Source organism: Eumetopias jubatus, unplaced genomic scaffold, assembly GCF_037043125.1.
Source record: "Eumetopias jubatus isolate StellerSeaLion01/CBP00866 unplaced genomic scaffold, mEumJub1_p1.0 scaffold_5, whole genome shotgun sequence".
Classification (NCBI taxonomy): Eukaryota; Metazoa; Chordata; class Mammalia; order Carnivora; family Otariidae; genus Eumetopias; species Eumetopias jubatus.
The window spans coordinates 122,099,885-122,123,336 of record NW_028274811.1 but is presented as its reverse complement, the minus strand read 5'-3'; the positions used below and the strand labels follow the sequence as shown (position 1 = coordinate 122,123,336).

The 23,452-nt window shown below is 40.3% G+C and overlaps 1 long non-coding RNA gene across 11 annotated transcripts in view; it reads right to left on the bottom strand.

The window, feature by feature from the left end:
- The window catches only part of LOC114204890 (uncharacterized), a 382,680-nt gene that overhangs the window by 349,588 nt on the left and 9,640 nt on the right, over positions 1 to 23,452 (bottom strand). For 6 of the 11 annotated variants that reach the window (XR_015768216.1, XR_015768217.1, XR_015768225.1 and 3 more), the window contains one exon: positions 491 to 1,070. The exons of 3 other annotated variants lie outside the window; for them this stretch is intronic. This is a non-coding gene — a long non-coding RNA (uncharacterized LOC114204890). Of the gene's footprint in view, positions 1 to 490; positions 1,071 to 1,670; positions 1,728 to 23,452 lie in introns of all 11 variants that reach the window. 2 more of the 11 variants (XR_015768220.1, XR_015768219.1) reach the window with 1 other exon arrangement.

Here is a 23,452-nt window from a genome sequence, read left to right as displayed (position 1 = left end):
ATGACCCCCTGGACAAAGTAAATACAAATATTATAGGAAATTTACTCATTTCAAGTATTTGTTAAGTAGCCCCAATGTACCAGACATTGTTCCAGGTGCTAGAGTTTTCCTTGTGAACAAGACAGAGAAGGCCCCTGCCCTGGTGAATATTTGAATGACTATTTATGTTAATTTGTAAACTGGAAAGCACTACATAATATGTTTGCTTACATAAGTGAATACAAAAAAAAATAATTCCTTATTTAATTGTTCAAATATCTCTGTCAGATCTCGTATTGTTCTGGCCCATAAGAATATAGCTGGAAAAAAAAAATCCCTAAAGTCAACTAGAAAAGAAAAACATTTCATAAAGAGAACGAATTTCTGTAAAATATATCTCACTAAATGATGGTAACAAAGATATTACAGCATTTCCTTTTAAATAAGGAAGTACAGGTAATCTATAAGATTAACATCATGAGAACAGAGACTAAAATAAGTAGGAACATACCAGTATTGTTTCAGTACTGTTTTGACTCAGTAATAGCCATCTCTTTCTCAACACTGTAAACTCCTTGAGGGTAGAAGATGTGTATCTATTTCTCTCACAGCACCTACAATGGGACTTTATTACATATTAGCTTGAGGAATGAAATGTGCCAAGCACTCAACTCTGGGAAATTACACCCCGCTGCCACCACCATTGTTAGTAGAGTGAATACACGACCCTGGTTTACCCAGGACAGTTAAGCCTGTTGTGGGGTAAGAGTGCCATGTTTGGCAAGATAAATCATATGCCAGCCCAAATAATAAGCCTCAAACACATGCATCCTGTTTTTCAGTGGCTTTTAAGGTAAGGAACTCTAGAACATTCTGGCTCAGGTTCTGATTTTATTTTATTTTATCCTGTAGGCAAGCAGAGTAAGTGTAGGGGTGCCTGGGTGGCTCAGTTGGTTGAGCGTCCAACTCTTGATTTCAGCTCAGGTCATGATCTTAGGGTTTTGAGATCAAGCCGTGTGTTGGGCTCCATGCTGAGCGTGGAGCCTGCTTAAGATTCTCTCCCTCTCCCTCTCTCCACTTCCATGCTCTCCCTACAAAAAAAAAAAAAAAAAAAAGGAGTAAGTGGAGACCTTGAGAACTGCATTCCTATTCCACTTTCATTATAGTATGGAGAAGTATAGTCCCTTAGGGGGAAAGTTTGTCTTTGGGAGACCGAGCTAAACCACAAGCACACCTTGCTCTATGAAGACAAGGTCTGGCTGAAGGGCAAAAAAGTCTCATGTTTCCAGCACAAATAAAGATATGACTTGAAAAGAACCTTTCACCTCAATCCTGGTGTTCCAACATTTCTATTGGGCGGATATGCCTTGCTGCCTGCTACATCAAGGGATTTAGGAGGATAATTGGATCACATCTGTTAATCTCTTTGAGTTCCATAAAAACGGATGCCAGATACATTCCTGGCATTGTTAGAACGACGTTACAAAGGCCAGACTGTAGGAGAATTTTTCACTAGTCATAACTTCAGGGAAATTATCCTACCCTAGACTTCAGCATTCATCAAACACGCATAATAATGATAATAGTAATAACAACATAGTCGCATCTATTTGCCTCTTGCCCACTGGCTCTCACACAACAACCTTGCAAAAACGGAGGGAGGCAACAACTTGGAGAAGAGAGCAGCCCACCTTTAACGTCAGGGAAATGCCTACGTGAATGGCCAAGCTTTGAACATAGAGAAGAGCCTGGAAGAGAAATAAAGTAAAAGCAGTCTGCATCATTGGTATTGATATAAATAAATTTCAGACCAGGGCGCTAAGCCCTGGCCTCCTGATCTCTAATGCCCCTCTGTCCTGGGCCTGGCAGTGATGTGGGCAGCTTGGTGGTAGCTCCAACAACACACCAGACACCCTACAGAGAAGGTCCCAGAAGAGGAAGCAGCATCTCCCTTCTTCCTGAGGTGAAGCTAACTCCTGCCCAGTCCTAGAGGTTCAAATTAGATAAAAAGAGTTCTGGAGGCATTGCTCTGACCCAAGGGGAAGTGTGAAGCTAGGTGCCCACCCAGGTATTCTTGAGGACAAGAAATGTATAAATCTATGTCAAAATGACAGGCTTACGTCACCCTGGACATATATAAGACAGGACATATAACCCAAATTTAATTCTGGTAACAGATTAACTTACCTCCCCTTTTTCCTCTTTCCTTATTACTTCTTGGCTACCCCACTTTCTTACCCAAAAGTGAAAAATCGTTTAACCTCTCTGGATTTTAGTTTCTTCATTGGCAAGATTGGTGGGGCAGTGGGTAGGGGGTAAGGGACAACCCCAGAGTGTTGGAGAAACCCCATATTCTTTCATGAGGCAAAGGTATGGCTATCATCTCCTTCCCCAATCATGTTGGCAAAGTCAGGGGACCGAAGGGAAAGGAACCTGAGGCACAGACACCAAAGGCAAGCCAATTCTGTTGCTACAGCAAAGGATGGTTATAGTGTAATCAGAGCCATACAAGGTCCCATAAAGCACTTTATTCACGACAATACTCACTTCAGTGCCTTCTACTTTCTTTCCCTCTGTCTTCAGCTTGGGGCTTGGAGTCAAACTGACTGGCACCCTCGTTGCCCCCATCTGCCCTGCCTATAGAAAGGGGCAGAGAACTGGAGGTTGGGAGCCCAGGGTCCAGCACATTCAAAAGAGCAAACAGTGGTGTGGCCCTGGCATAGGAATTTAACCTCCTAGACTGATTCTCTTCACCCGTGCAATCAAGGATTTAGGCTCCAGGAAATTGAAGATCTCTTCCTACTCAAATACCTGCAATTTCCTAACACTCCTTACTCTTTCCTTTGTGACCCTTCTGACTTCTTACAGTTGTGCTTGTACTCCCAAGCACCTATGTATTTAACCATCTGGCGGAGGCAGAATAACCCAGAGATTAAAAAGTATAGCTTTGGTACCAGAGAAACCAGAATTCAAGGTCCAATCCTACTACACACCAGCTGTATAACTTTGGGTAAGTTATCGTGCCTTCTCTATAAAATGTTATTAAGAACAGTATCTACCTCATATGGCTATTGTGAGGATTAAATGAGATACTTCATGCAAAATGCTTGACACAGAGACTTAGGTGATCATTTCACGGTCTGTATAAATATCAAATCATTATGTTGTGTACCTGAAACTAATATATGTTATATGTCAATTACATATATATGTAATTATATATGCTTGACACATACTCATTCAATTATTCAAGCACCTACTGTGTGACAGGCACAGTGCTAGACCCTGGGAGAGCAACAGTAAGCAAAACAGATAAGGTCCCTGCCTATATGGAAGTTATCATCCAGTGGGGGAGCGAGCTCTTGAACAAATCATTGCAAAAGTACAAGAGTGATATGTATTATGAAAGAGCCATCTAGAGATAGGACACTGAGGATTGTAACAAGGAAGTTAATTTTGGTGGTGGCATGGCAAAAAAGTCTTCCTTAAGGAAACTCTGAGTCTGAGTAAAATGGGGTCAAGGAAAGAGTAGGAACAAGATCCCAAGCAAGGCTGAGGAAGGGCTGGTGAAAACCCGAGAGCTAGAAGGAGTGGCCATGCCTGAGACCCTGAGTGCAGGAGGGGCTCAAGAAGTCCACGGGGGTTCCATCAGGCAGGTAGAGGAGGCACAACAGGGTAGCTGTTGGCATGATTAGTCTCCCCACAGATGTAATGGATCCAAAATGGAAACTGTCTTTCTGCCAAAAGCAGCTCTTCCCTCCTGCCTTCCCCATTTCTTGTCATGGCATTATTTTGCTGACCCTCCTAGTTTGAAGTCCTCCTTGGCACTTTTCTCCCTTTCCATTCATTTATTCCACAAATTTTAAGTACCTACTGTGCTCGAGATACATTATCTAGCGCTTCAACTTTTGAGATCTTCCACCCTGGGCCCCCGCTGTATGTATTCTATATATTCTGGATGAAAGCCTGAGGGTCACTCCTCTTCTGACCTCCAACAGCATACTCAAAGTCAGTGACAGATACTTTTCTCACTACTTAGAGGCCTCTTCATTTCATAGATCATTAACCCCCAGGTAGCCAGAAACCTGAGATAAAGTGAATGTGTAGGAGAGATGCTCTTGTTTAGTAACTGTATTACTTATGCAAGTGATTCTGCTCTTTTGATGGGAAAATTGCAACAGGCAATGAATGACCTACAAGTGAGTGTTAGACCTAATATCCCCATCCTCATCCCAATCATAAGGCAAAAAAATCTAAATAGCCTTTGTATTGCATTAAATATATGTTTGAAATGGGAGAGTAATAGACTTAGACCATTTCCTAAAAATTTACCTGGGCCTCAAAATGCATGGCTAGGTCCTTGAATGTATTCCATGACCCCCACATAATAAAGGTTTAAAACTCCCCAGTTATAATCTTATACACAAGCATCTGAGGCCTTTCCAAAATACCCCTCTTGTCCAAAACAAGACATACTTTAGCTTTGGGCCAAAGTAAGCCCTAACCTAACATGTTATCAGCAGCTACAATGATAAGATTTGCCCTATTGATAATTCTCTGGTTATTGAACTTGTGGTAAGTACTTTAATGCATATATTTTCCTCCTCCTTGAAGCTCCTGTTCTTTCTCAAAGAAAAGTAAAAACTAAAGCTATTTCTGCATCTACTTTGTTGTTATGGCATCTTTATACCTGCAGATAAATCCTCGTTTGTGCATTTTGTTGGTGGTTTCTCGCTCTGTCTTTCTCTTTCTGCCCCTCCCGCCCTCTTAATTGTTGGAAACTTAAAATGAAAATGAATCAGCAACAGTGAATGCTGCACTTAAGGAAATGTAAGATCTGGTTTATAATTTATGCACTGACTCCCCAAGGAACTTAAGTATTTAATTCCTAATTTATGAAGAAAGTATGAGTAACAGCATCTCTCAATTTGATTCAACTTGTTCATTTTATCCAAATCTCATGTCTAGACTTAGTTCTCACTCAACATTCATATCACCAGCAGCTGAATCCCTAGATGTGGAGTTGAAGTAAAATATTTGTGTTTACCCAAAATGCCTTATTTCTGGTTTCAAGACAAACCAGAGCAGAGTGTCTTTGATATTCTCAGAAAACAGTAGTCTTCTACCTGATGGTAAACAGCATTAGACAAAGGACTGACTTCTCAGGGAGCTACAGGAGAGAGAAGGAAAGGGGGAGGAAGGTAATCACATAAGAGAAGCATTTTTTAATCTGATGAATCAGTAATCAGCTAAATATTTCCAAAATGTTTTAGGAATCATTTTATTCGTGTCTTTCCCATCAGCACACCTAATCTAAACTTCTCTCTCTGGCTTTGCAGAGTTGGCACTCTCCATCCTTTCTAATCATATCTTTCACTACCCCCACCCAGTGCAAAGTGCCTGCCCCTCACACCTCCAAGCTAGGAGGTGTGCACATATGGGTAAGAACACTAGACAAGGAGGTGGTAAGCCTGCATTTTATTCCTCTCTCACTAATAACCTGGGTGACCTTAGCTATGTCACTTAACCTCCCTGAGCCTCAATTTCTTCATTTATAAGATGAGAGGGTTCGCTGGATACCATCTGATTATATCACTTCTTAGAGCTTTCTCTAAGCCTACCTTACTAACCTAAATATTCTTTTAATTCCACAGTACTTATCATTTGATATAATATATATTTTACTCAATTTTTCTAAAATCCCTCCATTAGAATGCAAGCTCTGTGTGTGCAAGGATTTCTTCCCATTTTGTTCACTGCTGTATTTCCAGCATTTAAAGAAGTTCAAAGCATCATAGCCACTAAATAAGTATTTGTTGAATGAATTAATGTATTAAAGAATCATACATATTATTCTTCCTTAAAGATGCTCTGCAGGTCAAATTTCCCCCATCAGACTGCTGGCAACTCCAAACCCAAATCTCTCCCTTCCATGAACTTGTAATGCAATTACAGTTAGTTTTCATACAGTTTAGCATTTAAGAATTATCTGAATATTTCAGATATATCAGCACCAACTTGTTTTGTTAAGGGTATACATTTCTCGGGGCGCCCGGGTGGCTCAGTCAGTTAAGTGTCTACCTTTGGCTCAGGTCATGATCCCAGGGTCCTGGGATGGAGCCCCTCTTTGGGCTCCCTGCTGAAGGAGGCTGCTTCTCCCTCTGCCCCTCCCCCGCACTCCTCATGCTCTCTCTTGCTCACTCTGCTCTCAAATAAATAAATAAATAAATAAATCTTAAAAAAATAAAAAGAGTATACATTTCTCAAGGCCAAGGGCTATCACTTAGACCTAGTCTGTCACATATTTGCTAGGTATTTGATTAATTGGATTTAGGAAACATTTTTTGCTTTGTGTTCAGCAACTAATTCAGGTTTCAGTCATCTGCACCTCTTATCTGCTAATCTCTGCATCTGTTCTCTGGCCAGGACTTATAAGGGTGATGAAACCACCCAAGAAACCACCCACACCTTGCCAAGTCTATGCAAGCAGCAAAGGAAAAAAGCAGTCAAATATTTCCTTTGCCATTTACTGTCAGTGAAAGCATATAGTATCTACTGGTAATACAGAGAGTATGAGGGGGTAAAGGGAGTTTTTTGGGAGAATCAGAATAAAAATGACTGGAAGGATCTTTTAAATAGGAGAAAGAAGTAGAGAACTTGACTTCACACAGAATTTTAGAAATAAAAAAGCATCCTAGACATTGTCTCTTCTCTTACCCTGTGTTTGTCTGAGAAAAGTGAGGATCACAAAGTGAAGCAACTTGTCTAAATGCACACAGATCATTAGTGAAAGTGCAATGAAATACTGCTCCTCAAACTCTTGTCTGATAAACTGAATTTTCTCATTAAAGTTGTACAAGACACCCATTTGATTTGTAGCGGTGATCAAAAAGCTTTCTAAAATACAGCCGCAAGGATATAAAATATATTGAGACATATTACTTCTAAGTATAGCCTAGTTAAAGTAATTAATCTGCCTTTGATATTTTAGGGACATATTACTGAGCATCAATTATAACAGTAGCATATTGTAGATGTGAAAATTATAGGAGATAAAACTGAATTGTGCTAGGCCCTGACAACTGATTTGGGGATATTTGCTTTGTGGGTTTGCTTGTTTTTTTAAGTTCTTATTTATTGGGGCACCTGGGTGGCTCAGTTGGTTAAGCGTCTGCCTTAGGCTCAGGTCATGATCCCAGGATCCTGGGATCAAGTCCCAGGTCGGGTTCCCTGATCTGTAGGGAGTCTGCTTCTCCCTCTGCCCCTCCTCCCACTCATTCTCTCAATTTCTCTCCCTCTCTCTCTAATAAATAAAATCTTTAGAAAAAATAAAAATAAAGGATCTTATTTATTTGAGAGAGAGAACACACAAATGGGGGGAGGGGCAGAGGGAGAGGGAGAGGCAGACTTTCCGCTGAGCAGGGAGCTCAAAGAGAGCAAGAGTCTTTGCTGCTTGCATAGACTTGGCAAGGTGTGGGTGGGTGAACTGAGGTCCAAAGAAGTTAAGGGACAAGCCCAAAGCCATTCAGCCAGGTAGTGACAGGACCTCTAATAACATCTGGATGGTTAACTTCAGGACTGTAACCAAAGGCATCCTAGTTGCTAGAGGAGGCAACCTCCCATAGGCAACCCGTTATCTCTCAGTTCCTATCAACCAAGACCCACACCCACAGCTTCCCTGTGATTCCACTGGGATTCTACTTTGCAAGCACTCAATTTCCAATTGCTAGGCATTGACCCGTGGGCCCTACAAAGGCTGCTAAATGAGTGCTCTTGGTGTCCTGTGTCCTGTGTAACCCTTCCTGATAAGTACCTCACCACACTGAAGCCATACCTCTGGAGTTCTGAGAAAAGCTCATTCTGTGAGCTTTTCTAAAGTGATTCCTGTGTAGAAGACGATGATCAATCCTGTCTGGACTTCACTTTAATCAGCTCATTTCTTGAGCATTCCCTCACTGCATAGCACTCGCTGGAGAAGATCCAAGGGAGCCACTGTTTCTGAAGGTTTGTGCCACTGTTGCTCGGCCAGTAAACAGTCTCAAATTTGGCCTGAGAAGCAGGTCTTAATTTCACAGGTTAAAACTTACTTTGCCAGTGAAATGGTTTTGTTTGTTTAATTGAGTAACATCACAAGTGTAGGAGACCCATAAAAGTAGCTGGGTTGGGAGTCAGGGGTCTACACCTATCTCGATGAACTGATACAGACATCTTAAAAAGCATACACTTGGAGCAGTTACAATGCACCAAACCCTTCTAAGAGCTTTTCGCTGACCAACTCATTAAATCTTGAAGAAAAACCCTTAGAGGTACGTATTAATATCATCCCATTTTATAAGGGAAATTCAGGCAGAGATACAGTAACTGGCCCATTGTCACACAGCTAGTAAACGGGAAGGCCAGGATTATGAACTCAGCAATTCACATTTTTACCACTAGGCATACCTACCACAGGTAATTTGAAAAAAGAAATTGAAACAACCTTTTAGGGACGCCTGGGTGGCTCAGTCAGTTAAGCATCTGCCTTCAGCTCAGGTCATGATCTCAGGGCCTTGGAATTGAGTCCTACATCGGGCTCCCTGCTCAGCAGGAAGCCTGCTTCTCCCTCTGCCCATGCTCTCTATTGTATGCTCTCACTCTCTCTCTGACACATAAATAATCTTTAAAACCTTTTAACCTCCATTTTCTAAGCATTTCAGATTAAAGTATTTAGGGTCTGAGATAATTTTTTGAGCAACTGACCCAACAGCTAAAGACTCAGTCATGCAATCATCTGACATTTGTTCTCATAGTTTACATTTTAACAGTTTTACAAAATAATTAAATGTATGAGAAATTTTTTATACTACTTGACCTTGATAAATTAAATATTTCACTACCTACCTACTATGTGCCAGGCTATGGAGCAATCACCCTTCCCACGATGCTCACTGTCTTACTGGTAGGGACAGTATTTGAACATAGCAAAAAAAAAAACTGCAACACAGGCAACACGTGGTATATGCTGAATTGAGAGCCTGGCAGTAAGTGTAAAAAAATTATTCTAGAAATAATTTGAGTATTGAGCATTCTAAACACTAAAGAAGTATAAAAACCTCTTGGAATAACTCAAAATTAGAAAATTGTGAAAAGTGTTATATTTTCTAATTGTGCTATTACTTTTCAAATCTGGGTATAATCAAACATTTTACTAAATATATACTCTAATTAAAATACTTTGATTATGCTTTTAAAAGGATTTTAAATTGGATACCAGGTAAATATTTCCTTTGTTACTGAATAACATTCTATAAAAGCTTCAGGGTGTTTAATGTTTATACTTTCTTGTCATGCCTGCTTTTCTTTAAAATATAATAAAGAAAGTAACATAAATCCCTTGACTCTAATAGTAGCACGATTTCAAAATAAACCACACAAACACCAGAAATGCCCACATTCTTAGGTTAATCTCCTTCCTCTGTAAATGTACAATTTCTTGATTATTCTTCACGCATTAAATATGTAGCATAACTTTGCTTAAGTCTCAGTTTGATATTCAGTTTTAATTTTATTTTGCACAATGGGATAGTGATTATCTCTTACTCTTCAGTAAACTATGGTTACTTTGAGTCTGCATATTTATAGTCATTTTCATTCCCAATTCATTCTCACTGAAATCCGTAAGAATAAAAAACTCTAAGAAAATGTATCCATTGTTACAGACTGAATTGTGTGTCTTCCCCCCCCCTCCATTTACATGTTAAAGCCTAAACCTCAGAGTGTGACTGTATTTGGAAGTAAGACCCACAAAGAGATTATTAAACTAAAACGAGGCCGTTGAGGTATGGCCCTAATCCAGTCTGATTGGTGTCTTTCTAAGAGGAAATTAGGACACACCAGGATGTGTGCACACAGAGGAAAGACGGTGTGTGGACAGTGAGAAGGAGGCCATCTGCAAGCCAGGAAGAGGGCCCTCAACAGGGAACTGAATCTGCCAGCACCCTTTTCTTAGACTTCTAGGCTCCAGAACTGGGAGAAAATCATTTCTGCTGTTTAAGCCCCCAAGACTGTGGTCTTTTGTATGGCAGCCTAGCAAACTAACATGCCCAAGGAAGGGCTTACTTTCCTCTCCCATCAGGTCAGTTCCTTAGAGTCAGTGCTTCAAGAATTCTGGTTTGTCCCTATTACCCTGTGTTCTGCCTTCCCCTCCATGTCAAATTCCCTCTCCTATTCTTTACTCAGTCATGCCTAATTTTAAAATATAAGCTATAGCTCTGGTGAGAGGATCATTTCTGAAGCACATGCAGAAATGCTGACAACTTTTTTTTTTTTTAGCAAGGACAGCATACTAGTCAGAGTGTCTCTCCAAAATTAAAAGCATTTGAGAGCTACTAGTTTTTGTCCTGATCGTTTTTATTACAAAAGAAATTTACATCAGTTATGTTTTTGTTTTTTAAAGATTTTACCTATTTCTTTGCCAGAGAGAGAGAGAGAGAAAAAGAGAGAACACACAAGCGGGGGGGGGGGGGGGTTGGCCGGCAGAGGGAGAAGCAGACTCCCCACTGAGCAGGGAGCTTGACATGGGACTCAATCCCAGCACCCTGGGATCACGACCTGAGCTGAAGGCAGATGCTTCACCGACTGAGCCCCAGGAGTCCCAACACCAGTTATGTTTTTAAAAATCAAAAAAAGTTAAAATGGAAGCTACCCCTATTTGCTTACTATGCACCAAATCCTTCTCCAAAGAAATACTCGCTGTTGACAATTTGTTGTGTAAAACTCCCTGCTTTAAGTGGAGCAACTATTTTTTTTTAAGATTTATTTATGTATTTGAGAGAGCAGGGGAGGGGGGGCACGAGGGGCAGAGGAAGGGAGAGAGAATCCCAAGCAGAACCCATACTGAGCAGGGAGCCTGACTCAGGGCTCAATCCCACAACCCTGAGATCAGGACCCGAGCTGAAACCAAGAGTTGGACACCTAACTCACTGCACCACCCAGGTGCCCCAGTGGAGCAACCTTTTTAAAAACATTTGCAGGGTGCCTGGGTGGCTCAGTTGGTTAAGCGACTGCCTTCGGCTCAGGTCATGATCCTGGAGTCCCTGGATCGAGTCCTGCATCGAGCTCCCCGCTCAGCAGGCAGTCTGCTTCTCCCTCTGACCCTCCCCCCTCTCACGTGCTCTCTCTCTCTCATTCTCTCTGTCTCAAATAAATAAATAAAATCTTTAAAAAAATAAATAAATAAATAAATAAATAAAAACATTTGCAATACTCTACAGTGCTCTGTAGACTGCTCTGGGAAAGGCCTCACTCCCTGCCAGAAAAGATACCTCCTTCATTTCTAGAGACACAGACCCAGTCATGGCTTCATAATGTGGGTATGTGCCACCCAGGGAAGAATATCAACCTTTACAGAAAGCCTTCCATAAAGTCCTAAGAAGAGATTAAGGATTGCTTAAACATGAGATTAGTAACTGTTACGATTTATTTTTTCCTAACACAATATATCAACCCTTGTCGTTGAAAATTAAACAATAATATACTTCTCCCTCTGCTCCACAAAGCAATAACCTGTTTCCCTGGTGGATGATCAGAGGCCAAAGGGTGGGTAATTTATCACAGAAGAGAAATTGGGCGATTGCCAAGAGTAACAAAGGGGCAGTAATATCCTTGCTCCTACTGCACAGCACCAGTTTAATTAAGGCAAAGCCATAAACTTTACCCCTGATTCCCAACCATACAAGACCAAGTTCAGTCTTCTTAAAGCCAAGATGGCCAGCCAGATCCCACAACACATGTAGGATGTAATAGATATACCATGTCAATCACCTTTTTTCATGTTCAAGAGCTATATAACCTGGGAATCAAAAGACTGCTATGTTATAATCTAGTTGGTTTCTTCAACAACCTCTGACAATATTTTATATAGTTATGTAAATTAACACAGTACCAGGAACTAAAAGAAACCAAGACAGGTCTCAGGAAAAAGAAAAGTTCTGTATCTTTTTAAAAAGATTTCTTTATTTACTTGAGAGACAGGGAGGGAGGGTTTGCGCACATGCGTGCGAGTGGGGGAGGGGCAGAGGGATAGGGAGGAGGAGGAAGCGGACTCCCCACTGAGCGTGGAGCCCAACGTGGGGCTTGATCCCACAACCCTGAGATCATGACCTGAGCTGAAATCAAGAGTTGGAGACTTAACCGACTGAGCTACCCAGGCGCCCCTAAAAAGAAGTAATTTATAGATGATTTTTCATGAGAATTATGTGTGTGTGCATGTGTCTGTTTGAAGCCTCTGTGTTCATTCTCACAATCAAGTGATAGCTCAGCCTATTTAATACTTGCTGGAAATGACACTGAGGAAATAGAAAGTAATATTAAGAAACAGATGAGTTAATGCAAATTTCATAGCTGCTAAACTGTGTTTGCAGGTTCAAGCTTATATATATATGGAAAGGGTGACTGTGGCTTTACAAGTAAAGTGAAACATGAGAATTCAAAGTCAGCGCTTAGATAACATAAATGTATGTGCAGTGGTATAAATAGAGAAGAGATTAATCGCATGGCTCATGTAGGGCACACATGTACATGTCTGTTAATTCAGACAGAAATAATCACTTTGGGTCGTGGAATCCTCAAATTGAAAACATCTTAAAGGTATTCTATTTCAGTCCCCCACCAAAAACTTGAACAGAATTCCCCCAGCTCCCTCTAGCTATCTCTTCAGAGGGAAGAAGTTCACCGAGGAAACCTCTATATGAGCAATTCTGATGACTAGAAATTTCTTTCTAGTTGAGCAGCACTCCTTTCCCCTATAACTTTCACTTATGCATTCAGTGTTTGGTCTACAAGCTAGCCCTAGAAAAACTCATTCCCCCATTCACTAGACAGCTACTGAACGTTTGTAGAAGACCCTCACGTTACCCCAAGGCTTCTCGCTACTATATGTTGAAAGTGATTTTCCCCTAAAAACAAACCAGATCACATCACTCCCTATTGGAAACGACTCTTCACCTATGAGATAATTTCCAAACTCCTTTGTATGGCAACCAAATGCCATGGCTCAAACCCAAGGAGTCTGTTTCTTACTTTTCTTACTAATACTAAATCCAAAATGAGAGTTCGTTATTGCAGGCACCCATGCTCCAAAAGGTGAATCAAAAACCCAGGTGTTGTCCATCTTGTGGCTGTGTTATCTCCTACAAGGGGCTTCTAAGGTTGCCAGGAATACCTACAGTGAGATGGAGACTAGCTTGTAGGAGACTTTGAAGGGCCAGACCTAGAATGGTGCAAATCACTTCCACACACATTGTAACCGTGAGAGAACTCTATCACATGGCCTCACCTAACAGCAAGAAGGAAATTTGTGTACTCAGGAAAAAGAGGAAACAGCCTGGTGAGCAGCGAGCTGCTCTCTGGTGAGTCCTTGACTTCTCTTTTCTGCCTCATATCCTACCACTCTCTTAAGCAACTATATTCAAATCCAGCCCAACCTCTTATTATTCCAAATCATATCAGATCCTCACTTAGCTTTATGCATGCTCTTTGCTACATGTAAGTTCCCTTACTTGTTTTGTAAACTCCTATTCATACTTGAATTCCCAGTTCAAATATCACTCGCACTGTTCTCCATCTCATTTCTTGGGCTACTAGTGTTATCTTCCACCTCCTGTGTTCCCACAAAACTTTACACATATAATGCACTATAAATTTTATATATTTATACATTAATACATGAAAACCTCATTGAATCAATCTCCTTTGTGTTATCTTCATTATCTTTACAACTCTTAAATTTTCCTTTTTTCATCTCCATAGGCCTTCCATTTTCTCTTACAAGACCATCAGCAAAAGCCTCCAAACTGATCTCCCTTTCTGACCATCTTACCACCCTCTGTACAGCTCCCAGAACAATTTATCTAAATTGCAAACCATGCTGAGAACCTACTGAGAACCTTCTAACACGCTTAGGGCAGCTAACCTTAAAACTCAAGGGTCCCTGAGTTCCTCCTCCAGAGGGTCTAGAGTATGACTCCAGTAAGTCTAGAGTAGGGTTCAAGAAGCAGCAGTTTTAATAAGTGCCCAAATGATTTGGACGGAGGCTGGTAGACCACATTTTGAGAAGTACTGAGTTACAGAATAAAATCTAGAAGTCTTGGCATGGGACGCCTGGGTGGCTTGGTCAGTTAAGCGCCTGCCTTCGGCTCAGGTCGTGATCCTAGGGTCCTGCATCGAGCTCCCTGCTCAGTGGGAAGTCTGCTTCTCCCTCTGCCTGCTATTCCCCCTGCTTGTGTGCTTGTGCCTTCTCTCTCTCTCTAAAAAAAAAAAAGAAAGAAAGAAAGAAAGAATCTAAGAGTTCACACTAATATAAACAAACACATAAATAAATAAATGTCAGAGAAAGGAAAGCTCCTTAAAAAAAAAATAAAAGTCTTGGCATGCCATACGTTCTATCAATAGCAAATTACACATATGTCCCTGTATACACGTTACGATTTCAGTCCAGTGGCACTTCTCTACACGTTCTTCCCTATATTCAGATTGATCCTCTCCGTGTGGTCTTCCTAACAGATTTCTACTCATTCTTGAAAATGCTGCTTAAATATCATCTGTATTGGAGCCATCGCAGTCCCTCCCTGCTCACAGCAGAATTAATCTCTTCCTCCATATAATTTCTGTGTCTTGTAAATACTTTTATTTTTACATATATCACATTGACATAGACACCACCAGCTTGGACTGAAAGGGATAGAGAGAATACAAAGTGAAAAGAGGACTTTAGGGGCGCCTGGGTGGCTCAGTCGGTTGGGCGTCTGCCTTTGGCTCAGGCCATGATCCCGGAGTCCCCGGGATCAAGCCCTGCATTGGGCTCCCTGCTCGGAAGGGAGTCTGCTTCTCCCTCTCCCTCTGCTCCTCCCCCCAGCTTGCGCTTGCTCTCTCTCTTTCTCTCTCTCTCAAATAAATAAATAAAATCTTTAAAAAAAAAAAAAGGACTTTATAACCCCAAACTTCTACAAGCAGGAAGTTAGCTACAAAAGACTACTGAGCTGCTAACACATACCTTTCATGGAAAAAAAAAAAAAAAAAAAGGCTCAGAGCTTGCCTTGCAGCATTATTTCCAAGCCTTGATTCCCAATTAAGAATCTGTGCCCAGCTGTATTTCAGAATTGTCATGGACTGTGGACTGCGGTGCACATTCCATGTGCCCCCTTTTTGACAGAACTGTCTACAGTGGTTATGCCAGGCCCATCCCACCATTGTAGATTGGCTCTGGGTGAGGTAGATAACTTGTCTCTTCAGTTCATAGGTCCTAAGATCAAGAGGAATGGTATTAAAGGAGCTATACTTAAGGGCTACAGCCAAGAACTTATCTCTCCGTACTTGGACCTGATTTTGAAGCTAACATCCCACATTCCAAGCTCATAATTTAAATGAGTACAATTTTTAGGGGACAGTAGGAGGAGTTTAGTATATTTTGCTTGTGGAGGCAATATAAGTAATTTGTGGCGAGAGGAACTGTGGTGGTTTCCAAAAATGCTCACCCATTCTCTGGATACCCTTCCCTTCAAAAGATGGAGCCAATTTCCTCTCCCTTTAAGTGTGACCTGTACTTGGTGACTTTCTTTTAACAAGAAGGATGTAGTAAAAGTGACAATATATGATAGCTGAAGTTCTCTTTATTTTTTCGGTCATTCCTTTAGAAGAAGCCAGCTGCCATGTGTGAGGAACACTCCAATAGCCCTACAGAGTCGCCATGAGGCATGTAATGGAGGCCTTCAGCCAACAGCCTTAATAACCCACAGAAAATTTAAAAATTAGTTAAATTTTTAAATTCCTGGCTCACCAAAGCACAAGAACTGTTTGTTGTTTTAAGTAAATGTCTAAATTTGTGCCTTCATTTGTTACACAGCAGTAGATAACTTACACATTGGGTAATTACAAATCTTTACTTGTATTTACTGAGGGCCAGGTGCTATGCTAGGCACTAGGGATACAATGATGAATGAAAAGCCTTAAATTTTTCTCTCAAAACACACTAGTAAGAAAAACAGATACCAACAAACACATACATTTATATTTACAAACTGTGATAAGTACTGAGAGAAAAAGAATACACAATGAGGAGAAACACCAGAAAGACATAATTTAGACTTGGAGGATCTCTCTAAGAATGCAACATTTGAATATAGATGGAAGAGAGGGGCAGGAGTTAGCCAAGGGAAAGCTGTAGGAAGAGACCTCCAGGCAGAGGGAACAGCCTGCATGAGGGCCTTGAGTTAAGAAAAGGTTTGCATGGTTTAAAGAACATCCTGAGTGTAATGAGCAAGAAGAGAGAGATGAGCTGAGGTTGGAAAAGGGAGCCCAGAAGCAGACGATGAAGGAATTTTTGGGCCATGATAAGGACTTTGCACCTGAGGAAAGCCTCTGAAGGATTTTAGGTAGAATAACATGATCCAATTTATTTTTTTTAAAAAGGCCACTCTGACAGTAATGTGGAAAACTGATTCAAAGGGGGCAAGAATACAAGGGGAACGAGTTAGGAGCCCCTGGCTACAGACCACGAGGGAGAAACAGGTGCATCAGCCCAGAGCAATGGTGGAGGTGCACAGAAGTAGGTGGATTCAAGCAATTTGAGGGATCAGAATCAATATGACTTCAATCCATCAAGTCCAGCAGAACAAGCAAAGCCTCTAATTAAGATAATTGAAAGCAGGGAGCCTGGGTGGCTCAGTCAGTTGGGCATCTGCCTTCAGCTTGGGTTGTGATCCCAGGGTCCTGGAATCGAGTCCTGCATCAGGCTCCCACTTCTCCCTCTGCCTCTCTCTGTCTCTCTCTGTCTCTCATGAATAAATAAGTAAAATCTTTAAAAAAAAAAAAAAGATAATTGAAAGCAAAAGCCAAACCCCATAAAATTTTTCTATGAATTATTACCTAATATATGACTTAGTAAGCACTCTGCTTTTTCTTTTTTTCAAGATTTTATTTATTCACTTTAGAAATATATGGAGAGAGACAGCAAGAGAGAGCATGAGCAAGGGAAGTGGGAGGTGCAGAGAGAGAAGGACAAGCCGACTCCACGCTGAACAGAGAGCCTCACTTGAGGCTTGATTCCAGGACTCTGAAATCATGACCTGAGCTGAAACCAAGAATCAGATGCCTAACTAACTGAGCCACCCGGGCACCCCAGCACTTCGCTTTTTCTAAAATGACTCTCCAAAAACATAAGAACTTTAGTGTTCTTCAGTGTCTAGAGAGAAGAAACAGAGGGATAATTTTCTAAACTTCTCTTTTGACTAAAAATTTGAATTATCAACCTTTTTATAAAATAATCCACTTGCAAAGCTACAGCACCAAAGAGGTAAACTTAGGTTAAATAGAATACATTTGGGAGGGAGCGAATCAGTATAACAAACAACTGCTATATGTACAGTCAGGTAAAACCTTAAGTTACAGTGTTTCACCTAGCTACCACAATAATACAGATCATACCCGTAAGATTGCCAAGATAAATAAGCTAAGGGTGATCATTTCAAAAGCTAGATCCATTCTACCAGGTCAGTTCCAGAGATTTTGCAATCAAGGGGTGTGTTTTGAGCTAGATGTTTCCTGTTCCGGTTACACAAACTGCACCACCCCTATGTTAAACACCATGTGTCTAAGTCCACAGTAAGAAAACCTAGAAAGGACTGAAGGATGAAAAAAATATTTTACTACATGTTTTTGTTTTTTTAAAAAAGATTCCATTTACTTATTTGAGAGAGAGAGAGCACAAGTGGAGGGAGGGAAGAAGGAAAAGCAGACTCCACACTAAGCAGGGAGCCAGACAGACAAGGGGCTCCATCCCAGGACCCCGAGACCATGACCAGAGTCAAAGTCAGACACTTAACCAACTGAGCCACCCAGGCGCCCCTATTTTATTACATGTTTTTAGAAACTGAGGTCATACAATGTAGAAGGGTTGTCTTAGGTAACTGCTTCAATTGCCAACATTTGCAGTATGTTTTTCTCCAAAAGAGACATATATCCTCAAGAGCAATATTACTGAAGTGTGGTCCAGGGACTACTGCATGCATCAGCATCACCCACGTGCTCATGAAAATGCAAATGCTGATTCAGTGAGCCTTAGCTTAGCCCCATGAATCTGTGTCTAATCCATATTTATGTACACTATAACTTAGGTACCTACATTATAGGTTACACTATTATGGCTTGCATAATTGAGTAATTACAAAGTTATGTGGTTTGACAGCCAAATGACATCAAACCATCTCAAAAGAGAGACATTCGGTCAGAATTATAAATCCACTATTTTACTTTATGAGGACAGTAACAGAGTTAAACACGTATAAACCTTTCAAAATCTTCCCTGCTTCATAATTCAAAATCTTAGTCCTGGCTCTCATAACTAAATTGGTCAAAGCAAGGTCAATTTTCTTTCTTCAAAGGTTTTAGCACACGAAAAGGTCTTTAAACTTAAACTGGAAGTGAGCACAAGGACAGTGGGTACCGAAATGTTTCTTGACCTAGGTGTTAGTTGTGTTCTTTGTGAAAATTCATCAAGCTAAACAACTGTGATATGTGAACATTTCTGTAAACAGAGTATCCTTCAAAAAAATTTATTTGACCTTTTAAAAAATACAACCTTTTTAGGAGTTTTATAAAAACATGATATTTCTTACCTTTCAAGTTATTAACCTTCAGTGTTGATGGCTATTGAACTTTAATGCTCATTCTTATATACATTGCTTTTGGGGAATATAAATAGATGCAAGCCTTTTGGAAAGCAATTGGACAATCAATATTTGGCCAAAGGTTTTAAAACAATCATACACCCATTGGCCTAGTAATTCCACCTTTCAGAATCTAGCCCAAGGAAATAATCTTTAATATGGGAAAGCTTAACTCCCAATATCCAAAATATAAACCCATATAAATAAGCACAATAGGGGAACTATTAAGTAAATTGTAATACATTCATATGGCAATATTTATACACTGGTGGTAAAAGTAAAAAGGAAAGCAAGAAAATGATGGATAAAAATTCTTGATGCAAGTGGGGAAAGGCAAAAAGAGCTCCTAAGTGTCTCCTAATATTCTATGTAAGCTTGGTATATACACAGATGCTCCCATTATTACCCTATTTAAACTATACATATATTTTATATTTTAATATATTTATATATGCTATATTTCATAATATATAATTTTTGATATAATCTAGAACAAATAATGTATACCAAAAGTTTACTAACTTTTGAAAAATGCTCATGTCATAATGGTGAGTTAAAAAAAAGGACATAAAATTGATTATAAATTATAGTAGATTATGTAAAAGAAAGTTGGAATCATCAGTACAAAAACAAAGAAGTCATCTCAACTACTATTTGACATTGTGCTGAAGATCCCAGTAAAGAATTCCTCTAGAAAAACGAAGAAGGAAAACATATCTAAACCGATATTCTTTTCATGTGATATAATTACATATCTAGAACTTTCAAGACAATCAACTGACATGATAACAATTCAGTAATCTGACCAAATTGTCCTAGGGGCGCCTGGATGGCTCAGTCGGTTAAGCGTCTGACTCTTGACTTCATCTCAGGTTGTGATCTGAGTCCTGAGATTGGCCCGCATCAGGGATGGAGCCTGCTTAGGATTCTCTCTCTCCCTCTCCCTGTGCCCCTCCCCTTCCCCCGCTCATGCTCTCTCTCTCTTAAAAAAAAAAAATTATCCTAGACACCAGCTGTAATAATAACAGCTAACAGGGTTTTTTTTAAAGATTTTATTTATTTATTTGACAGGGAGAGGGTACAAGTAGGCAGAGAGGCAGGCAGATGGCGAGGGAGAAGCAGGCTCTCCGCTGAGCAGGGAGCCCGATGCAGGGCTGGATCCCAGGACCCTGGGATCATGACCTGAGCCGAAGGCAGATGCTTAACAACTGAGCCACCCAGGCACCCCCAGCTAACAGTTTTTTGAGGGCTATTTACCAGTTACTGTACTGAGTACTTTTTAATGTATTTACTATTTAATTCTGAGGGAGATTAGTATTATTATCCTGATGTAATTTATCTTTTTTATCCTGATTTTAAAGATTGAAAACACTCAAAGGAAGAGACAGGTTAAGAAACTTATGTAAAGTCACACAGTTAGTAAATGACAGAGCCTGACAGAGTCTGTGTACATAACCATGATATTATCTTGCCCTAACAATAAGCCATTAGAAATGTAATAGATCACAGGATCCTATGCATAAATCAAGAATCATTAAAAACACAAACAAAAAATCAAAAGAAAACCAAAGAGCTCTAGGGATAAATCTGACAAAAGAAAGTCATATTTTTGAAATTTTAAAACAAGACCAGATGGTTAGACTAAATATCACATTATATGTATGTTGGTTCTCCAAAATAAGAACAAAAAACCGCAGGGGAGGAGGGGTGCTGTCTTAAAACCAAAGAAAGTAAGCCTTGCCCTCCAGAAAGTCTCCTCCACAGGCCAGTCAGAGAAGTCCCTGAAGCTAGAACTGCAAGATGCTCCACTCACACAAAGAGCTCAAATCCAGGAACCTGGCTCAGGTACTTTAAGGAAAGGGGGTAAAGAGATCCCAAACAATGGCAGGCCAAAGAATGAAGTGTTCTGCTTCACTGCCACCCAGGAACCAAAGTAAGAGCGTGACAGCCCAGCCAACATTCACCAAGGTGTGGTCAGTGCAACATTTGGCCACCGTTTTCCTGGTACAGATAGCTCCGGGATTACAATTCTCCAGCTACGCAAAAATAAACGAGCTTTCCCTGAGTCCCAGAGGGCCTGAGCAGAGTTAGCAGGATCAGACTGCCACTATCACTTCCATTCACATCAATGTTGTTTTTTGTTTTTTTTTAAGATTTTATTTATTTATTTGCCAGAGAAGAGAGATGACAGGCTCCCGCTAAGCAGGGAGCCCGATGTGGGACTCGATCCCAGAACTCTGGAGTCATGACCCGAGCCGAAGGCAGACGCTCAACAACTGAGCCACCCAGGCATCCCCACATCAATGTTGTTGAGCTGAAGTCAACCACAGGTGTTCTCCCATCCAGCTCTCCTGCTTATAGGTAAGCAAACTGAGGTCCAGAACAGGCTTCTCTTCCCAGGTCACAAAATTATTTTAAGCCAGAACCAGAGAGCTACTATCCCTCTTCCCCATGTTTCCTCATGATGAGTCTGAATATATATATATTCAAATTACTGCAACCTATTTATCTTTCTCAATCTTCAGATACTCACCTACCACCCTCATAATTTTGCCATATCTATGCTATTTCTACTACTATTCACTGTATATTTTCTTTAAATCTACTTATTTTTCACATACACAAACTTAGCTTCAGTCTAAGCAACAGTATCCATAAAACCACAAATGAGATATGCATTTTCCTAACACATAAAAATAAATACATATCTACTGTAATTACATATTTGTCTCTGAGCCACTCCCCCAAATAATAAATTATCCTTTGCATATCAGGAAAGATCCCCTGAGTGAATTCCAAGGAATTCTAATCTGTATTATGTTAATAGGTATTACTGATGAAAGAATGCATGATCATATAAACCTGGGGGAAATTAACTAAAACAAAGTTAAACAGTTTTGAATTTTTTAAATTGTCAGACACCTCAGGGCCTTTTATAACAATATGCAATGAGACTTTCTAACAGGGGAATAGAGTACAGCATCTCCAAAACATATTTGACCATGAAAGCCTTTCTTCTAGACAGGATCGCTATTGAAAACAGGTTCTATGCCGTATTAATTTTCAAAAGTTAGCTTTTCTTTTTGAGTCCATAAATTATACAAATAGATATTGTAAATAATAATTTATACTGTATCCCTATTAGCATGTTCAAAATACTTTCATAGTGGTAAAAAAGAATAGGTAGGAAAACATAGTATTTCCTCTTGTCATTGTCGAAGGATTGGTCTCTCCGAAAGGTAACTCAGCTTGTCCAGAATGAAACACCTGCAATGATATTGGGCATTCTAAAAGAATATAAATAACTTCTAACAAGTTATCGAAATCTTCTACGTTATTAATAGTAGTTAATGACACACACGCTTTCCATTCAGGTTTGTATTTGTTACCTTCAGGGCTTGTAGATGGAACTTCAAGAGCGACATGCCCGTAACATCAGGTTTGATCTATGGGTGTGACTCCGAGAAAATGTGCACCTGATTTACCACCCAGTCATTTTCTATTTTTCTTTCTCTCTCTCTCCTTGGTCCTTCCCCTCCTTTCCTTTTTCCCACACTCCCCCCTTCAAATGCTTCAATATAAAACACTGAATTTTTGGGCACCTGAGTGGCTCAGTCATTAAGTGTCTGCCTTCGGCTCAGGTCATGATCCCGGGGTCCTGGGATCGAGAACCGCATCGGGCTCCCTGCTCAGCGGGAAGCCTGCTTCTCCCTCTCCCACTCCCCCTGCTTGTGTTCCTGCTCTCACTGTGTCTCTCTCTGTCAAAGAAATAAGTAAAATCTTAAAAAAAAAAAAAAAACACTGGATTTTTGTCTTCTTCAGGTATTCTTATCTTTACGTGTTTGGGTTATCATGGAGAAAATATCCCATAGTTAATGCTTTTTTAAATATTTATTATCTGAGTATAGTTGACAATGTTATGTTAGTTTCAGGTGTACAGCACAGTGATTCAGCTTCTCTACACATTATACTCTGCTCACCACAAGTGTAGCTACCATCTGTCACCATAACATGCTGCCGCAATGTCACTGACCATATTCCCTCTGCTGTGTCTTTTATCCCTGTGACTTATTTATTCCAGGACAGGAAGCCTGTATCTCCCACTTCCCTTCACCCGTTTTGCCCATCCCCCTACCACCCTTCCCTCTGGCTACCATCAGTTTGTTCTCTGTCTGATTCTGCTTTTTGTTTGTTTTAAACTAATGTTTTTAAAGCCAAAGTATATGAATATTTCTTTCTACTGCATTTTCAAATAAAACTAAGAACTAAGACTCAAAGCAAAGAAAATGCTAATACCCTTTCTTCAGTATTCATTTTAATGAAATTGAGTATTAAATGCTGATGTGTTGAGAAGAAAGTGTGTCTTCATCTAATCATACACCAATTCAGACCATTTTGAGTATATTACTCTTAAATACTATTTCCCAACAACCAAAGTTTCAATATATTCTTCCTCCACACCTTACAGAGGTCATCAACTTATCAAGTTAATCTTTTTAAGATGTATTTATTTATTTGAGAAAGAGAGTGAGAGAATAGGGGGAGGGGCTGAGAGAGAAGGAGACAAGCAGACTCCCCGCTGAGCAAGATGAGCCCTAAGTGGGGCTCGATCCCGTGACCCTGAAATCATGACGTGAGCCAAAATCAAGAGTTGGACACTTAACTGACTGAGCCACCCAGGTGGCCCTCAAGTGAATTTTTATTCTATAGAATGTGTTCTGTTCTCTTGTTCAGAAATATTTATTTAACTAGAAAGCTGTATTCTTCTGAGG